We start from the raw sequence: 16,891 nt of genomic DNA, 5'->3' as shown, positions 1-16,891 counted from the left end.
CCAGTTAACCCATGGTGGGGTTTCCTTGTTACTCTACCTGTTAACATCTGATACACCCCAATTTTTCTTGTATTTTCATCAGATCTCCCTTTTATTTTATTTTAGACAATAAGGCCCCAATGAATATGTTTCTGTGCATATTCTTTTATTTTAATTTTTGTAGTCTCTCTCAAGGGTTATCTGACTTCTGCTATTGAACATGCAGATATTATTTAGGGGTATTTACCTTCTGTAGTAGTTTTAAAGTTATTTTTTTTCAACCAGCCAATGTGTAGATTACTAAAACTCTTTCAGTAGAAATGCAGATCCCCATGTGATAACTGATGTCATGCACTACTAGTGTGGTGGGTTTGTTTTTTGCTTTATTGTTCTGTGTGGATGTCTTAGAAGCTGTTCATATAAAGGTTTACTTATAAAGATGAAAAGATACACATATAAAGATGAAAAGACATACATATAAAGATGAAAACTACCATTTTGTTTTATCTGATGGCAAAATAGAAAAGGAATAATCTTAGGCTGTAGCTAATATATATATATGGCTGATACTGCCGGGAGGATTCACAGCAAAACACACATTTGACTCCCTTTGTTCACTAAGGGTAAAGGGCTAATAAGCAAAACCTGATTTTGAGAACCTACAAAGATCTTTCACTTTGATAGACATCTTCAACAAAAACTTACAACATGAAATCAGCGTGCCTCATTCTGTTCTGTCTCAACTTGGACCTGCACTATGTAAGAGGGACAGTATTTTAACAGGGCAGGAGGTGTACTATTAAGGACAGCAGAAAAAGGCACTGGGCTGATGAGTGACTGACTTGCTCTCTCTCAGCAGCAGCAATTTCTCTTTTCAGCCACCAGGCATCCTGGATGCAGCCATATGAAAAGCCCACTGCTGAGGGGGAGTGAGTGTGACATTCTCTTCTGTGGAACTCAGAGCTAAATTAGCACAGTCCTCCTCCCCCATTTCTTCCTTCATGGATTGCAGTGCTGTGGCTGTATTAATGAGGCACCAGCCCTGTGGAGTATGTCGTTCTGGTGCCAAAGTTCAAGATCGGTAAAAATGTCTGAAAATGTTCAGGTTTCTGCAGGTTATAATTTTTCACAAAAAGATTCTTTCATTTGTTTTTTCCTTTCTTGGTTGTAGCATTAAAAAATTACCCATTTTATATAAAGAGATGTTTAGTGGTTGCAATTTCATTGTCTTCCACCCTGCTTTAGCTGTGGATGAGTTTACCCATATCAGAGGACATCTCTGGTGGCGTTAATGGTACCTAGTTTTCATGGATTTTATGGTTTGCTGCATTCCCAGAAAGAGCACTTAGATAATAACCCTAAAATTTTCTTATATTATTTCCCACAGTGAAATGTGGGATTTGTAGGAAAAATTACCTGAAACAGTTCACAAAGTGGTCTCTGGACTGGTGGTGGTTGTGGGGCTAGGCAGCAGCCCAGCCATTTTAGCTGGGCCATTTTATCTCCTCAGCTAAAATAAGTGCCTATTTCACACTGCTTTGTAAGGGAAGCCACCCTTGATTTTATCAGTGTCTTTTCTTTCAATTCCAAGATCCTGATTTTGTTTGGCACTAGGGCTAGACAATAAGCAGGAAAGTGCCTGAAATGGATGCATGGAAAAATCATGCCTGGAGAAAGTGCTTGTTCTTAACTGCCATGGGCTGCAGGTTGGCTGCTGGTTGAAGAATGAATAATTGCATTCCTTTTTAAATGACACACTTTAGAAGTGGTGTGGATATTCCCTTTTTTTAGTCAGTCACATGTCCTGATCCAGCAATGTGTTTTAGTTCTTTTTAAACTCGGATGATATTTTGAAATAAATAAAACTAGCATGTGCTCTGACACTGTTCTCAAGCATGAGTTCTTTCCAACGTCCAGGTCCTAACTTTTAAAAAAGTGATAATTTCTAGGATCATTTAATGCATTCAGAATTCCCGTGGGCATTCAGCTGATGGGCCTCATGATAGACACCCAAAACCCAGAGTGTGTGTGCTATGGGCCATGCAGAAACTGAGAGCTGACCCCCAGCCCAGTGCCTTAGCCCTGATCCCAACCCTAGCCACTGAAACTGGAGAGTGCATGGGGCAGGAAGCAGAAATCAGGGATGGTTAACCAGGCTAGTGATTTCAGGGATGAAGCTGATAGAAAAGCAGGAGCAGAGAAGTGCACTGAGGGGAGCAATTTTAAATACTTAATTATAGAGTGCCTGAAGAAGGCTGGGCGCTTGCTGGAGCACAGATCAAGTGCTTTCTCCTCTGTGGGGATTAGGCCACTTTGGCTACTTGTGTCAAGTCCCTTTCAGACATGACACTGCTTTGATTCCTCCCACTCCCTAGAGAACTGTAATTAAGAACTTACTGCCTTCCAAGTGTGCAATTATGTTCTCTGAAACCAAATAACCAGCCCTGGGTGTAAAACATCCCCTGCTTCCTGCATGAGCATCCTTCTGACATGTAGGTATCTCAGCTTTGCTAAACAGCAGAGGATGTTTTGTCCTCAGACAATGTGTTGAATGTGAAGTGTAGAGAGGGGACCAAAAGGAAGACATGAAGTAGGTAAAACACAAACAAGGGGGTTGTAAGTATGCTTAGTAAGTATTTTTGAAATAAAAGCCAGAATAAAAGCTTATATGAAAGTCTGAATAGTTGAGTTTGCCAGAAATGAGCAATGAAAGACTTCTAAGGACTGCTACTTTTGATGTTTTGCCAGAGTTTCTGTGCTGTTGACAAAAATAAAATTCAAGGAGTTATTACCCCTTAAAGACTTTTATTTACACTAGCCAAACACCCAGTTATGCCAGTCCCAATTTTAATCTTCTGTGAAGGCAAAACTCACTTTGTGAAAATAGTATATAAAAGGCAGACATATAATCTGCTGGAAAACCGGTTTTGAACTGTAATCTTGAGTGTTTCACCACTCCAGTGTTAGTGTCACATCTGGCAAATATTTACGTTTCTGTTTAAGTCACTCCACCAGTAGAAATAAACAATTCCTTGCACCATTTCCCTACACAGTCAGAATTTGAGCTAAACCTCCCTTGTTGCCAGGCATGCTGGGCTCTGGGTGGGAATGAAGCCTGTTTTTTTCCCTCCCTCACTGTAACAGCCTGTAGGCTTCCAAATGTGCTTCCCTTGTTTATACTGAAGAATTTGATTTCTTTGCTATTTCTTCTGAGTCCACATTTTCTACTTATTTGAATTTTTTCCTTGTTCTTTCCTGTGTGCTTTCCAGTATACTCTGATCCTCCTAGAGTGGTCAAAAATTAACAGACCGGTCTGGGGTGATGTTTTATGTATTACACTAAAATATTTTGTGGGGTTTTTTTCCCCTCTCCACTAGCATGGCATTGTTTGTGATCCCTTAAATCCTTAATCTGCAGAGTCCCTCACAGCCCTGCTTTGTACAGATGATTATTCCTAACTCAGTGTAGTGCTTAAAATTCACTATGGACAATGAATGGCTGTGTCTTTTTAAATGGGCTGTTCCTCCAGTTTGCCCACAGATGTTCTTGATTTAGAGCTGAGTTGTCAGAGTTGTGCCACAATCAAGGACACATTTTACCAGAAAAAGTCAATTATCTGTGACTGAACTGTTGTTCTAGAAGAGGACTTGCAGCTCAGGAGACAGTAATACCATAGGCCTTCAGGGAAGGTTAAAAATAAAAAAAAATAGAGGAGTATTCTAGGGGAAAAATCAGTATATAGTTTTAAAAGTCAGGTTCATTGCCTAGTGTGTTTAAGTAGTATCTTTTCTCAGTTCTACAAGTCATGGCAACTTTAAAATAAATTAAATATAAACAGTTAAGCTAGTTCTACACGAAAGATTAATGGCAACACATTGAGGAAAAAAAAACAAAAAGTAAACAATGCAAAAGATTAAGGAAACACTTAACTTTGTTTGGTAGATGATTCTACTAAATTAAATTCTAATTCATTTTACTAAATTCTTACTTAGCTAATGAGCATAGGTAACAAATATACAATAGAATCTTCAATTCATTCACTTCCAAAATTACTTTTGGAATCATTCCTGCTCTCTACCAGCTGTTGTCATGTCTGAGCTGTGAAGTCGCTTGTAACAACTAACCTGGAAATATGGTAGAAGCACCACAGTTATTCCAGCTGCTTTGAGCAGGGAAAAGTGATGAATGCATAATATTCTAGATTATATTTCTTCAAAATGTGTCCTGAGCATTGTTAGAAGCACTGGGAGCAAGACATTAAAATAACAGCATTATCTGGGTTGCAGACTACTGCCTTCCAAATATAAGATAACTTCAACATAAATTTATAATTTTTTTTTTTTTGTGGTATCCTTTCAGTTTTGTTACCAGTGCCACTAGTTAATTGTTGTGTTCCAAAGGAATGGATGAACAGAATATTTTAGTTCTGAATGTGCACATTTCTGAACAGACCAGGGAGCACTGCAATATTTGTAGTAGTCTGGCTGTTTCTTAGTTAATCATAAACATCTGGTATTGGTATAACTGGCATCCCTATTACTGTACATGCTCCAGAATGTAGTATCTTCCTTCTGCATCCTGTTAGTTTTCATAGGGATTTCTATTTCCTACAAAATAATTCTGTTAGTGTTGACAACAGCTCCTTTTAGCTTGAATGTCCCTGTATGGTTGGAAAGAATCTAGATTTGCACAACAGAAGGTAAAAAATCAAATTTAGGCAAATATTTTAAAGTTTTGTTGAATATATTGAAAAATCATCCCACACCTAAAATGACAAATGCCTGTATAGGACATATCAGCAGTCTGCTGTCACATTGCAATATGTTGTATGACATTATTGAATCTCCAGGTTTGCTAGAGAAGAGTGAAAAGAGAAATCGAATTGCTGTTTCATACCTTAGAAAGGAATGTAATCATCATGAAATTCATTCAGGTGCCGATGCCTAAATGTATCCATGTATTTTCCACTCTAAATGTGATTTTTGACTTCCTGCAGCTTTGCAAAAAGCAAAAAACAAAACAAAACAAAACAAACCCACACAAAACAAACAAAAAAATCAACCCCAAACCAAATAGAAAAGAGTTGTCATGCTGATTTTATGCATTAGGATGAATTGGTAATGAAAGGGAAAAGAATCTAAAGACTTCAGGATTAGACACTTGCCTCTGGATCTTAAAATCAGCTTTAGTCCTCTTTCTGTTCTATTCTCAGTTACCAACACTGAAGTCACTTAAGTAAGGCTCTTGTCCCTCTGTATAATCTCTAATGCTTGACTTGAGAGCCCATTTCTGATTTGCAGGAGTGATAAAATGATGTGAAAAGCTGATATCCAGGAGATGGAGAGTAAAACCGAAGGGCTGTGCATTATTAAAACCTAAGGCCACTGCCCATGGGGTTTGGGTCAGAGGCCTTAACTGGATTTTGGGAAAATCTGTAGTGATGAACACCACTGGAAAACACCACGAGCATTTCTAACTCGCTGTGGGGTAAAAGTATTACCTTCCCAAATATGTCTAGAAATGTTGCCTATGTAACTTTTGTGTTTTTACAATGTGATCGATTTTCCCTTTAGAATTTTCAGCATGGGTGTTTGCAGTTATTTATTTTACATTTCTGGGTAAGGGAAACCTACTTTATTCAATGTCAGAGAATAAATTAAGCCATCCTTCAGTGTGTCTCTTTTAATCTGGAGATCATTCTGAAGATATTTTTAATGATTTTGCATCTAGAAATATCAGTCTGATAATTTGTCTAAACTCCTTGAATAGCATCTCTTACAGATACACTTATTTAAGGAAACTTATGGTTTAAATTTCAACTGCACTGTATATAAAATGTGTTTCTTAAAAGTCTTCCTATCATTTACATGAATAGATATAATTTTATAACCTTTACAGTTATCTTACTTAGAATTCTGGAAAGTCTGAAAAAAGCTAATTTGATTCAGAAAGAATATATATTGTTCTTATTTAACTAGCAGGGTACTATTTTAAAATTATAGAAATTAATCTGAGATGCACAATTTTCCTGTTTCATTCTGACTTACCCACAGACCTGATGGATGGCTGCTTGATTTTGTCACCACTACTTATGAGATGCAGAGGGGAGGACTTCCTCTTGTTCCTTTCCTAAATTTTGATCGCAATGTGTAAAAGCCCTAGGAGGGCTGGAAAAGGCTGTGGGATATTGTAGACTGTTCTGCCTCATAAATCCTCTCCTGTCATGGTTTCTCTTCCCTCTTTTCCTCCTTTTCCTGAGGAGGTGCTGCCCTTGCACTCTGGCTCTGTTGCCTTTTTGCCTCCTGTTTTGTTATCTATACTGTTCATGCACTAACATTGGCTCTCTAAGAGAATAAGCCAATTTCTAACAGGACAAACCTGAACACCAAAGCCTGCAGGTTTTGTGCCTGTGCCTGCTGCAGAGCAGTAGTAATGACACAGGGCAGCTGTGTCACACATATCTGTCCCCCTCCAAGAACATCCATTGTATCCAAATTCTGACTCCTTCATGCCATAGCACAGCCATGTAATTCAATTGTTACAGTGTGAAAATATTACTCTACCAGGCTAGGATGTGGTTTTCATCTTTTTAGCTTTTACCTGAAAAAAACTCCCAACCATGCGATAAGAATTATATATAATAACTATGTTTTGGTGCCACAAGAGCTACCAGCCTGAGGGAGAATATCTGAGAGAAGATTAAGGCTCAAATCAAACATTGCTTTGGCCCTGAGTCATGGCTGCAGCATTTCCCATCATAAAACCTGGCAAATGGACTGGCCCAGCAGGTGCTAAGCCTGGCTCTGGAAGCACACTGGAGATTTCTCTAGGGCTCAAACTTGGGGTCAGCTTCCTGTGCTGACCATGAAACGAGTAAAATGAGTTGCTGTGATGAATTGTGCCTTCCTAGAAAATCATCTCATTCCAGCTGCTGTCTTCTAAGCACACTCACAGCTGACAGTCTTTATCTCTGTTCTTGGCTTTTGCAAATAAAAGGGTGATAAGAACTAAAGGGCAGAAAATTGTCCCAATACCTACAGATAAATGTACAAATGCAGTGCAGACAGCACTTCCCCCAGGAACTTTTCTGGTCGACCTCATTCTCTCCTGACATTTCAGGAACATCCTGGCCATGCAGAAATTTTCCAATAATTTATTTCAAAAAAATTAGTTGTTGTCAAATTATGTTTGCTCGAAAGGATGCCAGGTCTGGGCAGCCTGAGACCATCTACACCAGCTGGCTTGGTGGCTGTGTTTCTTTTTGCTGCACAGAGACAATTTCCATGTGGCTTCAGGTGCCTATGCTACAATTTCAGTGTTTTAATTTTCTAAATGAAGACTAAATTCTAGATATCTACTTCTCCTACGTAGAAAATGACATACCTCTGTAGGAATATCTTAAACTGGAATGGGAATTTCTGGTTTCCCTTAAGTCTTCCATGTTAATTTACACATTGGTCTTTGGTGACAATTTTTAACTGAGGTACTACACTTCCAACCCCTTTGGCTTCTTACATGCTGCTGAACATTGTCTTGTCTGGTGCATTTGGATTTGTACAGGAGTCACCACAGAGGTGAAAACTGTCACTGTTTCAAATGAAAAGTAGTATTTCAAATAAATGGGGAGATTAAATTTGTCCTTTGAAAAGCAACTCTGTTTTTCAGGAATAAAATTCACCTCTAACTGCAAGAAGAAAATAATTATCACCAAGTTACTAATAAGAGCACTTCTTAAATGTGCATGCATTTGGACTGAGATGTTTTAAGTGTTCTTGAAATTTATCTTAATTATGGCTCTAAGCATATAAGATGGTGAAAAATAGTATTTCTATTTAGTCGGAGTGGGTGGTGTTACCTATTAACATAAGTTTGAATTCACAGAGTAACATTTAAAGTCTATTTATAAGTGAAATACTAACAAACAGAGGAGGGAATATAGGTCAGAGAGGGGAGCTAGAGAGAATGGGAATAATAACACCTCTGGCTACATGGGCTGATGAGGCACCACTGCTGCCAGGGGAAAAAGGATCAGAAAATAGCTTGGTGTCTAAGTAAACTGTGGCTGCTTGCAGCAGAACAAAATACCAAACATTCTGACTGAGCTTTACAGCCCTGCAGACTGCCTGAGGAGCTTTGTATTTCATCCCAGAGGCACACATAGAGTGCTTATTATTCAAATGCCCCCCACTTATCCCTGATAATGCTTTCAAGGCATACCTGACTTAACTGTAAAAAAATGCAATCTGGTCAAGTGCTTGCTTAATATGCACAGACACTGGCTTGCAAACCACCATGGATTGTTTTCATAAACTACAATTTCACTGTCAAGATTTAATTAAGAAATATATCAGAGCCTTTGGAATAAGTGGAGTGGCTGGGGGTGTTGGACAAGTGCACTATGTGACATAAAAATTTGTGCACTGACCAAGCCACCTTCCCAAAAGTGAAAAGGGACGGGATTGCTTAAAAAAGCCACCAAACCATTCCCCTTACCTATAATGCACATGGTGCTTTTACATCATTCTCATCACTGTGAGCCACATTATGTAGTTGGGATTTGATTGTATTAACCTATATATTGCAGTCTTGAAAATCCTGGGAAAAGGACACGTTTTATGGCACATAAAGTCATCATTTTTCTGCTACTGTATGAAGATTATTGCATTCTCTGAAAATACAAAACAGAATTAATCCGAAATAGGATGTATTTTTTTTCTGTACAAGCAAGCTGTCTGGCAGGCAGCCGGAAATAAAGAGAATGTTTATTATTAAGTTTTAGTGACTTAAAGTAGTATTTGTATAAATGCATACACATAGAAGCACTAAAAAAAAACCCGTAACAAAAAAATATTAAAGCTGACATGTTGATTTTAAATAAAGTTTTGAAATAGGGAAGCCTAATGGGCAGCTAGACATCATTCACAAAGACAAGCTAATATAAATTAAGAGATGTTTCTGCTCTAAACCTCATGTGTTAAACCTAATCAGTATTTACTGTATTATCTCTGAATAGAATAAGGACAATACATTATCTGTTTCAGTAATGCAAAGTTAATTTTAGCTGTCAGAAGGTTGGAGTCAAAAGAATATATTTCCTGAGTGAAATCTAAAGGGACATTTTAATTTGTTTCTGTTCCATTGCTTCTGAATAAATTGTTTTGCAGCAGATAATGAATTCCTGTAAGTGCTAGTCTTCTGTTCTGGTCCTAAAATTTCTAAAAGCTTTCCTAAGAAAGCTCTTTTTTCTTACTTTTAAAACCAAATAAATTGGGGGGCTTTTTCATCATTAAAATACCATTGTGAGGGCAGTTCCAGCAAGAGTTTTCAAAGTTCAAATTACCTTAAGTAAAATTTATACATTTGTTTTACAGTTTATAAAGTTGTGTCAGACTTGTTTAAAGTTTTATATATGCATTTATACATGTACACATTTTCAGGGCTGTAACTATATTGGCTGTTCCCAGATGCTCACCACTGTGGAGGAGAATCCTGAACTTGGAGAAAATTTCTGAATTTTAATTTCCACCAGCAAAGTGATTATTTGAAGGTAAGTAATTTGTAGGTAAGTGGTTTAGAACTGTTGAGAGATGAAGTGTGCAAGCAAAAGCCTCTCCTGTATTTTTTCTACTCTCTATAATGCATATTCAGCTTCTGAGGCTCAAAGCTGCAAATTTCTTTTAGCTGTGCAGAACAAGTTACAGAGAAACTACAGTGGAAGCAGGGAAGGTCCTGCAAGCATGGTTTTAATAATAGCATATACACTCTATTACTGAATTCATGAAACCCTGGCTATGAAACTATTAAAACTGCAGCACTGATCACCACAGGATGCTGAAACAGCCAACAACAAAAATAGATTGACAACAGATCACAGCAAGTTCATGGGTAAGGAACCACCACTGTTATTTGAATGTGATGACTCTACAGGTAACCTCCATCCCAGGAACTCCTAAGATGTTTTGAGCAGGACTATTCCAGTGTGGCTGTATTTAGGAGGTGTCACAAAGTGAATGTTTTTTGGGTCTTAGTGAAAAATACCTGTGTAGTGACATGGAAGGTCTTATTGGTTCACAGCAGTGAATTGTAAAGAGCTTAACGGGGACAATGCTCTGTTTAGTGCTGTGGGGTTCTAGCATGCAAGCTGGAAAGCTTTTGCCAGATTTTTAATTGACTGAAAGGATTCCTCTAGCCTTGGAGAACCAGGCTGAAAGGTTTTCTGTGGCAAAGTAGCAGCTCCCTCTTTAGTGATGGGTTCTGGGCCCTGATGAGCCAGAGGGCTCAGTCACTCCCCTCCTTTGGCACAATGACTCATTTCCCTGGCTGCTGCTCTAAGCTCTGCCTTTCTTCAGCTGAGAATAAATGAGGGCTCTGCTGTACCAGAGCTTGTAGTACACTGAACTATAAAAGCTGTTGTTAAACACAGGTCATTTTGTGTCTGAGGCTCATGAGGGAATGGGAGGGAGATACAATAGTTGGTAAGTTAGGCCAGCACTTCAAAGTACAAAAGGCCTCTAGTTAGTTTGACTTCCTTAGGTTTTCCTCTATATGCCTTATTCTTTCCCAGCTGGATCTTCAGATTAGCTCAGGAAAGTCAATACTCCCCTATTTTCCACAAAATTATGACTTTCCTTTCTGTAGGATAACTTGCTAAATTTTGCCACTACCTCTTTCTACTCCTGAAGTATCTAAGATACCAAGAAATGTTCTTTCCATGTCCTTCAGAGTAGAAGGCTGATTTGTTTGAAACAGGCATGAGTATCCTCTGTGCTTCTGTTGTGCTGCACCCTCTGTGTTTGCAACATCAGTGACCATAGCCCAGCCACCCAGAACTGGCAGCAGCAAGACACCAAACCCCCAGACTCTCACTTGCTCCCTTCTTCCAGAGCTTACAAAAAAAAAAAAAAAGGGTTCCTTCCATCCCATGCAAAGTTTGGTTTGGTTGGTTGTTTCATTTTCCTCTCTGCTTTCCAGCAAGGATGGAAACTGGTGAAATCACAAAGCTGCCATGCTTGATGGAAAAGTTATTAAAAGCTGGAGCCACAGCTTGCAGTCTCTGAAAGGGCTCTGCTGCTCTGCCTGCTTTTTGGACCACAGAGAAGTTCTTCACAGTTGTGTTGCTTCTGAAGGGTTGTGAGCCCAAAACACAGTTTAAGCTGCTTTGAGTCAATACCTGAGGACAGCTGGGTAGGGGAACATCCATTTTTTAGGTATAGAATAAAACAGCTGCCTGTGGAAACATTCCTAGGGCTCCAAGTTTACAACTGAAGGTGTATTTGATGGGCAGCAGATGTAAACTATTACATCCCAACCTATGTGGCCTTCAATTGCCTGGCATAACTTCAGCCTCTGAAGGGCTTTAGTTAAATTGTTACAATTCATCTGGCTAAGAAAGACCACAAGCATTTTTAAACCACTTTTCCCCAAGCCTTCACTTTGCCTATTCATACTGAAAGCTCTCTAGGAAATGGATTACTTATTATTGTATTTTTGTTCATTACGAGTGCCTGGATTTTGAGGCACTACTGCAGTAACACAATTAGGAGCAAATAACCACTCCAGGGTAATTCCATACAGACTTTCATATTCACATTTTTGTACCTCAGATACATTCACAGCTTACTCAGTGCATCAATTAATTGAGCTAATCTGAGCCTACTTATGACATGTGTTTGTAGCTTCCAAGTAATGGAACTGTTTTATCTTTTTGAAACATAAATTGCAAGTGTTGAAGGTAGGGGCTCATGTTTCTGTGTCTTAAAGCAGTGAAAGAGATACAAAAGTAAAAAGACCAAACCCAGCAATATCTTTGTGCTGGTGAGCAAGAGCAGAAAAACTGTCAATTTTTGCCCTTTCTTCTTGTGGGTCAGTTCAAAATCTCTCGGAGCAGCAGCTCAGCATCTGGCAATAAGACTTGTTGCCAAATAGTCCATTTCTATTATTTTAAATGCCAGCCTGAATCCACAGCAGGTTTTGCAGCTGCTTCCTTATTTTACATAATTAATCAGTGCAATAACTGCTAATTATTAAACTTTAGGAATCATTTTATGGAGGTGATGACCAAGATATCTAAAGACATGAAGTTTAAATGCAGGTTTAATGTCTTCTCCTGGTCAAACAGAGCATTTTTGTGTTTTAGGGTTTCCTTTTTATAAGCTGCAATAAGAAAATGTAAACTGCTTACTGATGCAATTTGCCTTAATATTAATCATATTTAAGCAGGCAATCTTCTGGGTTTTTTTTATATCCTATCTACTCCTTCAGATACAGTTAAAGGCACGTGTGTGTTTGTCCAGCTTAGCAGTATACCTATTTATAATTTAAAACCAAATCCTGTTCCAAAGTAAAGGAAATACTATTCTCATAACAGACCTCAGAGAACTGGACCTTTGTTTTCCTGGCTAAGTAAATACTAACTCATTGAAGGAGTAGAGAATTAAATCTAAATTTCCAGCTTAGTGCAGGGATAGGTGAAGGTCTGATGATCACTATCTCAAAATCTCCATTCCAGAACCCTATTTCTCTACTGTTCTCTGCTTTTCAAGCTAACCTTAACCAGCTGGTTGAAATTTCTGTCTGCCTTGGGTTATTTTCTTTTCAGCATTGGAAAAGAAGAAAAAAAACATTTCCAGGGAATACATGTTAGAATATTTTCCAGCAGTCATGTTTTTCAGAGACAGATAGAGAAAAGTTAAGTTGTTCTTGTCAATGTAAAATGTCTGTGAATATTTTTCTTGGCTGAGAAATTCTAGCTGTCTTTTATGACCCTGACATCTGACACAGGATGACCTTGCTGGTGGCCTTGACATCTTTGCAGACGCTCAATTAAATCTGAGTAACAGAAAAATAAAACCTCGCAAGGTGTACAGGCTTAGTACAGACTTCATAGTTTTTTGGGAAATGAATTCTGCAAAGAATGCCAGTGCTAAGTTTTGTTTCCTCATAGGAAAACCACAATGCATTGTATTTCCATTCCATCTCCAAGCTAAATCTCTTAGGTGCTCCATCATCTCCAGCATGTCAGCAGCTGATTCCAAAGGATCCTGTTTTGTCAAACAGCTCTTTGTTAAAAGATTCATCTTTGGAAGATGCTCTAGGTCAGAGGCACATCAAGAAATCTTGTATTTAGAATAAGTAATACTTTGAATTGGCTGCCTTGTATTTTTCTCTACAGAAATATTGATCTTTCTTTCCAAGAAAGGACCTGAAAGACACCAGGGCAAAAGTTTCTAACTACAGGCTCAGATAAAACCAAACACACTCTTTCAGGAAAACATTTACATGCAAGCTTTGATTTTTATGGATTATAGCCCGTAGTTGTCGTGGGAGACAAGGCTCAAAACAGCACAGACCTTGTCAAAAACTCTGCAGCAAGAACACAACAGCTATCACACACAGGAACCCATGGAATTTCCTGCTCACTAAAGATTTGCCAGTGTTTCCAGATCATGCTACCTGTTCCCCTGTACCAAGGACATTGCAAAAGGTATTTGCTTATGTTAATCTACCCTGTGAATTAAAGCTTTCCCCCGCTACTTTTTCTTTCCTATGTTTCTCATAAACTCCTCTTCCTGAAGTCACCAACTCCTACTGTGTGAGAAAGTTTCATGCACCTGTTTATATAAATGGAAGTGAAACAGTCATTTTCTAAGTTTTGCAGATTCTTTAACAGAATTCCTCTCACCTCCTTCTATGTGTCTACATAAGCTAAAAGCAATCTGTGCTAGACAGGTACTCTTTGGTACTTTAGGCACCTTTTTTGGGAAAGGAGTGAAGCAAGTACTGGGGTGAGACTGTACTGACCTATTTACACCAGGAGCCACGTACCTTACCAGTGTCTGCTTCTCTCTATTACTGCAAAAAGAAAGTTGGAGTGATTTGTTCAAGATGTCTACCTTTGGTTTGTTGAATTCTAACCTTTATTTGCAGGTATTAAGTGTTTAAGCTTTGACTGAGAATAAGAGATATTTGGCAATTTTCTGGTGGGAAAGCTGTTGTTGTGATAGTCAGCAGGAATAGATTCTAATAGATTTTAATTGATCCTACTACAGCATAGTCCTGGTGTTTAGTGTCCTGAGAATGTCAACTTTTTGAAAGGGAAAAAGGTGTATCTTCCCTGAAGCAGATTGAAGTGCAAGAGAAAAAACCTTTTAGTACTGCATCTTAGGTCCTTACTAAAATCCCAAATTTGAGCATTTATTTGCTGAGCTTTTAGAAAGTGAATCTGCTGAGCTTTGCTTTACCCACCTTATCTGCAATAACTGAGCTTGGTTTAATTCAACTAAACATGTTTAGGTGATGACAACACTATGTTCAAAACAGGACACCAACTTATTAAATATATTGTAGTTACCATGATTTTAAAAAACACATTTTCAAAGTCTGAACATTTCTTTCCCCTATTATTATAAGTGTATGCATTTTACTGAAGTAGTGGTAACTTGCTTTCCCTTAACTGTAAATGACCCTATTCATTTGTAGCTAAAATTGTCCTCCCCAGAGTGCACTGACTTCAGCAGAATTACAACTTGCATGATTTCAGCTGATAGACTCTACTGCAGATACATAACCTAAAGAAGTAACATATTTCTGGCAATACATGATAAAAGAAGCACTTGGCAAAGGTCAGCTTTTCAGATGTCTTGTGGAAATCTCATTAAGTACAGTCTTCTGATAGGTCCTCTTCTTCTGCCTCAGTGTCTGTACCAATTGTCCTGAATTTCTGATTGAAGTTTGGCATCTCAGTGACTTTTTTAACAAGTTAGAAGGTTCCAGTATAATTAAAATAACCTCAAAGTCAAATTTAACAGGTGAGAATTTTGATAAAACTCTTTGAATTAACTCTATTGTATGAAAGTAAAACAATCTCTAAATTATCAATCCTTCTTAAAGTAGCTAAGGCTGTTAAGATGTGAGTGAATGTCAGGCAAATTTCTAAATATTTGAACAAAAAAGCCCTGCTGAAGCAATTATTCTATATTAATGGGAACTATGCCAAAATGAAACTCTAATGCAAGCAGGGCCTATCTTCTTTTCAGTTTTCCATTTTAAATCGGAACTTTCCCTTCATTTCAGCTTTCCTTTTTAAACTTTTTTCTGCCATGATGACTTCTTGTTAAGCTGCTGTTAAAAGTCTAGGTTGGTGCATATGTTAAAAGAGTGCAGGTACAGAGATCAGAAATAGAAGTAGATGATCCAAGAGTTGTGATGAGCTCTAGCTCAGTGCTGGGACAAAACTTACCACTACCAGCATTGTTGCTTCCTACAAACACCAAAAATTGTTTAAGGTGAGCCACTACAAATAAAGAAACATTAATATTTATGTGGTGATGTTTTGTTTGACCATCAAGCCAGTTTGCAACTGACAGACTGCTATAAAATAAAAAGATTGACAGCAACTAAAAAATAAAATTAAGATGTGTATTAGATATGAATCAATTACAGAGTGAGATGACAAGCTTATTCTCTGTCCTGCTGGAGGTGCTTCTACAGGGAAGCAGAGTACTCCATGACCTTGAGGTTTCTTTCAGAGCACATTTGCTTTCCTTACATGCACAACGATAGGTGAGCTTAAGGGCTGGCTCCTAAAATCTGCATTACATTCCCCTTTAGGAAGGAGTAAGTTACAGAGAGTCTTCATTCATGTTTTAGAAGAATCTGTGTACCTATTTTCTGATCTTGTACTTGTTCAGGATGCTTGATCCCAGATCCCAGCATTACAGAGATCCCTGCAACCTCTGCTGCATTGCAAAGGTCTTAGATTGAGGTGGCTGCCAGGAGGCTGAGCAGTAAGGAACATATCAGCTCCAAAGAGCTAAGGCTGAGTTCTGTGGGGCACTGCAGGGGTTAAACTTGCTGGCATTCTCTCTGGTCATGTACAGGAGCTCTTGCCCTCTTCAATAAACTTCAGTAACTTGGGTTGTACTGAACTAAGAAGGAAAGCCCTGCAAATTTGAAACCTAAAAGTAATCCCCATGAGACATTCAGCTGTCCCAACTATATTTGGGACAGCTGAATGTCTGATGAGTGCCCCAGTGGAGGCATCACTCCACTGGGAATGTGCATTCCTGTGGAGCACCGTCAGGGTAAGTCACAGAGAGTATCTCCTGAGACACCAAAGAAAAAAATTATGGAGTCCATTCAAAGGTAAGTAGATGGTAAATGTTTACATGGATTACAAAAGATGAAATAGCCTACCAGATGTTGGAAGATGCAAGCACTTAATCCGTGGGAGAAAAAAAAATGCAAGGATATCTTGTGCTTCTGAAAAACTGCTGTCTGTGTATTCCAAGGATGGAGATTTCACAAGCCAACTGCTGTCCACTGACCCAGCTTCAGTCTCAGCCTTATTGAGGGGTATGAGATATAGGAACAGTCTACCAATATGCTGGTAATTAAAATGGTAGATGCTGATAAGTATCTTTTTCCTTCCTGCCTGAGCTTTTCTCAAATTCTGCCATTAAAATATATAATTGAGTACCTAGACAGTTGTATTTTGATTTGCATCTCTTGCCAACCCAATATATCTTTCAGATAAGCCTTTCATGCATTACTTTTAATAATAATGTCTTAAATTAAAAGGCTGCTTCCATCAGCAAAATGAAGCAAGATAGCCAAGAAAATATCTATGTGCCCGAGATATTCATTAGAGTAAGAAAAAAAAATCCATGAAAAAGGGATGATAATGAGAAAAATATTGAGCCTCAAAGATGACAATACTGGAAGGAGAGACTGCATTTAGGGCTTACTTACTGCATGGGAGAGGCTGTTTTCTCTTTCCAGAGATCTTGCCTTTTTTTCTTTTTTTTTTTTCTTTTTTTTAAATTCTGACAAATCACATAAAATTTTGGCAACTTAGTTACTTTTAAACTGCCATAGGCATATGGGAGTTTACTTGCACAAAACCTATGCCTG

At 38.3% G+C, this 16,891-nt stretch overlaps 1 protein-coding gene across 3 annotated transcripts in view; it reads right to left on the bottom strand.

The window, feature by feature from the left end:
- Positions 1-16,891, bottom strand: part of HTR1F (5-hydroxytryptamine receptor 1F) — a 104,575-nt gene that overhangs the window by 35,861 nt on the left and 51,823 nt on the right. The gene's annotated exons all lie outside the window — the stretch shown is intronic.

Source organism: Taeniopygia guttata, chromosome 1 (genome assembly GCF_048771995.1).
Source record: "Taeniopygia guttata chromosome 1, bTaeGut7.mat, whole genome shotgun sequence".
Taxonomy (NCBI): Eukaryota; Metazoa; Chordata; class Aves; order Passeriformes; family Estrildidae; genus Taeniopygia; species Taeniopygia guttata.
The sequence above is the reverse complement of the archived record's forward strand: the minus strand, read 5'-3'. Positions and strand labels throughout refer to the sequence as shown.